The sequence below is a fragment of the Furipterus horrens genome, unplaced genomic scaffold (genome assembly GCF_987537825.1).
Source record: "Furipterus horrens unplaced genomic scaffold, mFurHor1.1.pri manual_scaffold_6, whole genome shotgun sequence".
Classification (NCBI taxonomy): Eukaryota; Metazoa; Chordata; class Mammalia; order Chiroptera; family Furipteridae; genus Furipterus; species Furipterus horrens.
Window position 1 is genome coordinate 68,475,167 of NW_028327176.1, and position 7,005 is coordinate 68,482,171.

Sequence of the window (7,005 nt, forward strand, 5' to 3'; positions counted from 1 at the left end):
GCAGGATGCCCCTTTTCTGATTTGTAAATATGCTAATACTGTTAACTCTGGCTCAGAGACCCTCTAATTACATTTGCCCTTTGCTGCCAATTATTCTCTACTGGTTTGGGAGTCACTAGTTTTCTTGCCCCTTACAGGGGCAATAGCAGCACAGTCTTGGAGTTCTTCCTATGCTATCTCTTGCCTCAGGAGCTCTCTCCTTCTCTCCCTGTCCTCCGGTAACCTAGCTCATTTTCTTTCCACAACCATGTGACTCTAGCGGACTCTAAATGCAGGCCTGGATTAAGCAGCCAGGAACACAAGCCAGACGGGGACTGAGACTACTTAGCAGCCACTTGCAGGCTAGACTGGACTAAGCTTTGATGTGGCACAGAAACTCTGGACACTGGCCTTTGTTTTGGCCTTGCTGATGACACGTTGAACTTTTCCCACGGTGGGATGGACAGAGATGGGACATTGAGAACCCAGGAGAGGAACCCTTTTGATTTTGCATCAATCACCCAAATAAATCTTACTGCCACCAGATCTTATCCTCCCTTGAGGGTCCCTGAAAATGCTTTTTCTCAAGAGACCATAAGGACTCCACCAACAACAGCCCTATGAACCAATGCCACCCCAATAAATTTAAAAACTCATGAGAAAAAAATGATTTTTAAACTTCAAGAAAATGAGGCCTGGACAAGTGTGGATGGACTCAAGAGGCTCAGACTCAGAAAAATGCAAACAGCTGAGAGCACAGTACAGTGCTGGATTCCCACTGGGTGCTTAATGTTAGCCGTCAGACTTGAACTGAAACCCAGGAGGAAGCAACCTGTGGCTAAATCTAAATCCCCTGTCAGTCTAAGGACATTCTAGTCACCTTGAGAAGAATCCTGCCGGCCCTGCCTGGAACTAGGCCTTAGCGTAACCCCCAACTAAGACTTAACTGGGGAGGAAGCAATTTTGCATGGGAGAGGCACCTATCAAACTGACATTTTAATTTGCAAGTGTGGAATGTGCCAGAGGGGAGCAGGAGGGGAGGGTATGTGGAGAGGGTCCATGGTGAAGGTCAGCCACAACATTTTTCCTAAGCCAGAAAATGATTTTTCAATCATTTTATTCCAGCACATTGCGGCTCCATTCAACTGACCAGTTAAGTGTTTGTGGTAACTCTTAGAAAATAAAAGCCTTGCAACTAGCAGTCAACTGTGCACTTCCTGGGAGGCTACGAGGAAGACAGGAAGCCAGGAGATGAGAAGACCATTTGTTTCTGCTTCATCAGGAACCTGTCCTAGTCTGCCCTTCCATTCATCACCCCCACCACTGAATCCCTGCACGGGTCAGTGCAGGGTGTGAGACCCTGCAGGGCCCGAAGTAACACCACCAATATGACCACAGCACAAAAAAGACAGCCTGGAAGCCTGAATATGCCATTTGATGATGTTCAAATGATATACGTACCTTGGGAAATAACTCTTGCTTTCTGCCTGACAATATAGAGTGTGTGTGTGTACAACCACGGGTAGGTTTTTAAAGTATTTAAAAATACTTCCTGTATCAGCAAAGGAATACTGCTTCCCAACATATGGATGCATACTCTATACTAAAAACTACAATATAAGTCCTGGTTGAGATAAATTTTTAGCTGATACATAAATGATAAATAGATGGTAGATGGAAGGATAGATAATAGATGCCAGATAGATAGATCTGCAGAACTTATTTTACAATAAGGAAGTTGGTGATTTGGGGTGTTTCAGGTAAGCACCAATGGAAGTGTCCAAAAATGTGAATTCTGAGTTCTTTTCCCCTGACTACCCATATGTCTTCTCTCAGGGCCTCAGTTTGCTATTTGTGAATTTATTTATTTGGGGTGTTCTAAAGAAGTTTAAGAAAGTGTATGTATTTATATCTTAATGAATAAGTTTTATTGAAAAAACAAATTTTATGAAATCAGAAAAGAGCCCTTCACCCCCAAACTTATTCAACATGTGTGTGCCAGCTGTGCCTCCCTGGACCTGGGTCTTGGAGGCGGGGTCTTCACAGGTTACCTTTCAGGTCCTGAGAGGGGCTGGGAGAAAGACAGGTAAACAAGAACAATTCTTTATTTCAGAAGATACTAAGAGCCAGGAAGCAAACAGACTTAGATGACGTGACTAGGGAGTGATGGGACAATATTGGTTTTTTATTGTGGCCCTAACACATGACCTCAGACAGAGGGGCCCACACCACAGAGTGTGTGCCTGACCACAGGAGTTGTGGGTCAGAAACCTGAGGCGAGTTCATCGGGCTGTGCTCCTCCCTGGAGGCTCCGGAAGTCCCCGCCCCCTGCTTATGGGGTGCTGCCAGAACCCACTCCTTACTGGACTGTTCCCTTCTGTGTCCCTGGCAGAGCCACTCCCAGCTCCCAGGGGCCACCCACAAACCTTGACTCATGGTCCCTGCCTCCATCCTAAAAGCCAGCAACTCAGGTTTGCTACCTCCCACATTATCTCTGACCTCCCCTCCTGCCCACTTCTCACTTGGTCACCTTGGACCACCTGTCTGACCTGGGAAGGTTGCCAGGATGCCTCTGTGACCTGTCTTACCATTGTGACCTGCCTTACTTCTGTGACCTATTGCCATGTGATACACCACAGTGCCAGGCTGAGGCCTCTGCAGGGTAACTCCCAAGCAGGTTGAGTGAAGGGCTCCCCAAGATCTTGTCATATTGAAACTCAGACTTAGCTGTTGAGACTGAGCTGGACAAAAGAAGAACCAGGGAAGCCTCCCGCAAAGGGACAGCAAGAGCCCCTGGGACAGGCACAGCAAGGCTGGCTGAAATACAGGACAGGGTGGGTGGGGAGAATAACGGGTCCTCAGGTGGGCTGAAAATGCTGTCTGAGCCATGAAGGCTTTTAGGCACAAGAATGAGCAGATCTACTTTATATTTTTTAAAGATCACTCTGTGGTCTGGCATTTGAAATATCTGACATGGGTCTTGAGAGCACAGATGAAGTTTAGATAGATGAAGAAGGTGAGAAATGTGCTTCATGGACAGACAATGGGCCCTGCTCATGACCCGGAGGCAGGAGACATGAAGACAAGAGACGAGCACAAGTCCCAAGAGGCAGGTGAGTGATGGGAAGGGGCAGAAAAACAGAAGACCCTCCATGGAGGAGAGTGGGTACCGGGGACAGGGGACCTACCATGGAGGGTCCGGGTGGAAGGGACCGACGACCTGTCATGGAGGGGGGCAGGGCAAGAGGGGTCAGGGGACCCTGGGTGGGCCAGTGCAGGAACAGGGGATCCTCCATGAAGAGGGCAGGGCAGGGGAGAAAGTGGACCTTCCATGGTGGGCAAGGAAGGGCAGAGAGGGGACTGGGAGGAAGAAGAGCAGAAGGTACATGGGACGCTCCATGAAGTGGGCAGAGCAGATGGACAGGAAACCGTTTATGGAGGGAGTAAGGCAGGAGAAGCAGGAGACCCGGGGAGGGGCAGAGGGGACAGTGGACATTCTATGGGCAGGTAGGGCATGAGGGAGGAAGGACCATAAGAGGGGTAGGGCAGGAGAGACTGGGGAACCCCTATGGCAGGGGCAATGCAGGGTAAAGAGATCCTGGGAGAGGCAGAAAGAAAAAATGGGGGACCCTCCATGGAGGAGGCATAACAGGAAAGACAGGGGACCCTCCATGAGTGGGGGAGTGCAGGGGAGACAGGGGACCTTGAGAAAAAAACATGGAAGGGGGAAAGAAAACCTTCCATAGCAAGGGTAGGGGAGTGTGGACAGAGGATCCTGGAAGAAGGCAGAGCCAAGGGGACATGGGATCCACCACGGAGGGGTCAGGACAGAAGGGACAGGAGAACTTCTATAGAAGGAAGAGGGGAGGGGTGAGAAGGCACCCTGGGAGGGGCGGGGAAAGGAGGCATGGGATCATCCATGGAAGGAGCAGGGCAGAGGGAACAGGGAACCTTCCATGGAGGGACGAGGTTAAGAGGACAGGGAACCCTTCATGGCAGGGGCCCCACAGAGGGACAGGGAGCCCTCCGTGGTGGGGGCACAGCAGGGGGACAGGGAACCCTCCATGGCAGGGGGGAGGGTAGGGGGACAGGGAACCCTCCATGGTGAAGGGAGGGCTGAGGGACCGGGGACTATCCATGGAGGGGGGAGGGAAGGGGTACAGGGAACCCTGCATTGAGAGGGTTGGACAGAGGTGACAGGAAACCCTTCATGGGGGGGCAGGGGGACAGGGGACCTTTCATTGAAGGGGCAGGGGAGGAGGCACAGGTGACAGGGTAACCTGTCCCCTCCATTGCGGTTCCCTGACTCTCCCTGGAGGGTCTCCTCTTCCCCCTGCTCTGCCCCCTTTCCAGAGTCCCCTATCCCCCTGCCCTTTCCTCTCTCAGGGTCCCCTGTCCCTCTTGCTCTCCCCCTGTGCTTCCTTCTCCATGGATTGTCCCCTTTCCCCTCTGCTGGGCCCTCTGTGTTCCTGCCCTGACCACTCACTCACTCACAGGCCTCCGATGGGCTTGTGCTCTGACCTCTGGTCTTCATCTCTCCTGCCTCCGGGCCGCGTGCCCACTCTCTGTACCTGAAGCATACCTAATCTCTTCATCTGTCCAAATGAACGATTTTCAACTGGTGTGGCGAGACACACCATAGCGCCCGCCAATCTTAAAACCTGTGATAACTGACTGCAGTCCCGGGCACTGACTTCCTTTCCCTCAGGCTGTGAAATAAGAAAATGACAACATGGTTTCAAATAAGAGTCAAAGAATTTTCTTTCTATGACCTATTGGCCATTTCAGAATGGAAGAGATTAAATTGTTGATTTATTACAAAGAAATATCTGAAAAAAGAGAAAGAAAAAAAGGAGAAAAAAAAATTTTTTAAAGATAATAATAAAACTGACCAGAGCCTTGGAAAGAAGTCAGGGACTGCACGCTTTAAAATTCTCGCGGCACCCAGTGTGCATGCAGCGGCACACCGGCTGAAAATAGCAGGTTTAACTCCAACCTGTGCTCTCAGACACATCTCAAGTATCGTTCAGATGTCAAATCACAGAGAGCTCTCCAGAGGGGGGAGGGGAGAGGGAGGTAGAATAAGGTAAAAGGGGGGGGGGATAAATGGTGATGGATGGAGACTTGACTTGGGGTGGCAAACACCAAATAATATATACAGATTATGTATTATAGAACTGTACACCTGAAACCTGTATAATTTTATAAACCTATGTCACCCCAATATATTATTTAAAATAAAGATGGTTGCCTTTAAGGGTGATTAGATCATGAGGGTGGAGCCCTCATGAACAAAACTAATACACTTTTAAAAGATACCCCATATGAGACTTATTGAGATCACTTTGTAAGTTACAATATGTAAATATCTAACAACTATGCTGTACATCTGAAACTAATATTGAATGTTAATTCTAACTGAAAAAAATTTTAATAAAAATAAAAAATATATAAATCATAGTGATCTTTAAAAAATATAAATCAGATCATATCATTTTGGGGACTAAAAGCCTAATGGCCCAGCAGCAGTCAGCTGTTCAGATAGAATCATCACTGCAACAGCCTTCCGCTGTTGGGAGAGAATGTCTTCCTCATTCCTCCAGTTTCCCCCATCACAGTACTGGTGGTATCAGGCACTGGTGCAAGGCAGAACTACGCTCCCTTGAGAGTATGCTAGGTATTCACTATGGCTGCTTAGTTCTAGTGTGGGAACAGACACAGGGCAAAAAAAAAAAAATTAAAAACAGTAAAAGTCTTGATGATTCTGATAGCATTTTCAGCACCCATCAAGGAACCTTTATTTGACTCCTGTCCTTCCCTGCACTCCAGCCAGTCTAGTTCATTAAGCCTGGGGGCAAAAGCTGGGAGAGTTCTGTCCAGGCAGCAAAGAAACATACATCTGGTTGGACATCTGAACAGAACTGCAGTTCTCTGAGGAAGGAAATGGAGGAAGGCATCTGCTAGAATCAGCCATGCATGAGGGGACTAAATTTTTCATGACACAGTGACGGGATCACAGCTGCGTGACCCAGCCACAGTCTTCCCTGCTGCCTCCCAGGGGACCCATGATTGTCCAAGAGCAGGAAGCGTAGGTCTGATAACTGAGAACCCATTGAACTTCTGCAGATCCCTTGAGCTCTCTCAGCTGATCTCAGACTATGGATCCTGAACATCCTAAGTCCTGAGACGTTGCCTATTTTGATTTTTAATTCCACTGCTAACAAAGAAAGCCAGATCTGGGTCTCTTGTACACTATTCAAAGGTGTATGAGCCCCCAGCATGTGGAGGCTACAGCTGGTATATCCTGGCACATTTGCTGAGTGGCCTCAGAGCCAGCACTGACAAGTTTGAAACTGTATCAATCTGGTGAACACCACTTAGCCCTACGTGGTGACTCACTGAGAATCTACCCCATACAACTCCAGTGCCATGAGACACTTTTAGTGACTGAGCCTAAGAGGCAGCTGCCAGGTGGAAGCTGGCAAGAGGCAGATCTTGGGATGCCTTGGGACTTTTGCTACCTGTCTCTGGGCCCAGTGCTGGTAAAAGCCAGCCCAGGTGCACTATTTGGTACTTCCTGTACTCAACAACGCCCAGCACAGGCAGCCAGCCACACACACTGGATTGCTTTGTAGTTCCAAACTGGTGGCCCAGAGCCAGTCACAGAGCCAGCCTCAGGCTACATCACAGCAGATCCATTTAGCTTCACAACAGCATATCCAGCGGGAGACGTCTGCAGGCACCAGACCCTGCAAAGGCAAATTCTGCTCACTGTAGCCAGCATCTGCACACTCACAGCAGCTCAGACACTGTGGTCATCATAGTCATCCAGCCTAATGGTTGACAACACACGTGCATGAACCATGGAAATCAAGACTCAATTACAACAGAAGGGCCCACATAACTCATACACGGGACATTCCTGGAGCCCCCAGCTCAAGTGATCAAGGATACTGTGCCACTGGATACCACAGGACACCTAAAAAATAAGGCCACCCCTACCAACATTGGAAGTCATAGTAGATC

At 49.0% G+C, this 7,005-nt stretch overlaps 1 non-coding gene across 1 annotated transcript; it reads left to right on the forward strand.

The window, feature by feature from the left end:
- The first annotated feature begins 5,497 nt into the window (after positions 1-5,497).
- On the forward strand, positions 5,498-5,699 carry LOC150006410 (small nucleolar RNA SNORA74). Its single transcript, XR_016512100.1, has one exon. It is a non-coding gene; the product is annotated as a small nucleolar RNA SNORA74 (small nucleolar RNA).
- The last annotated feature ends 1,306 nt before the right edge of the window (positions 5,700-7,005 follow it).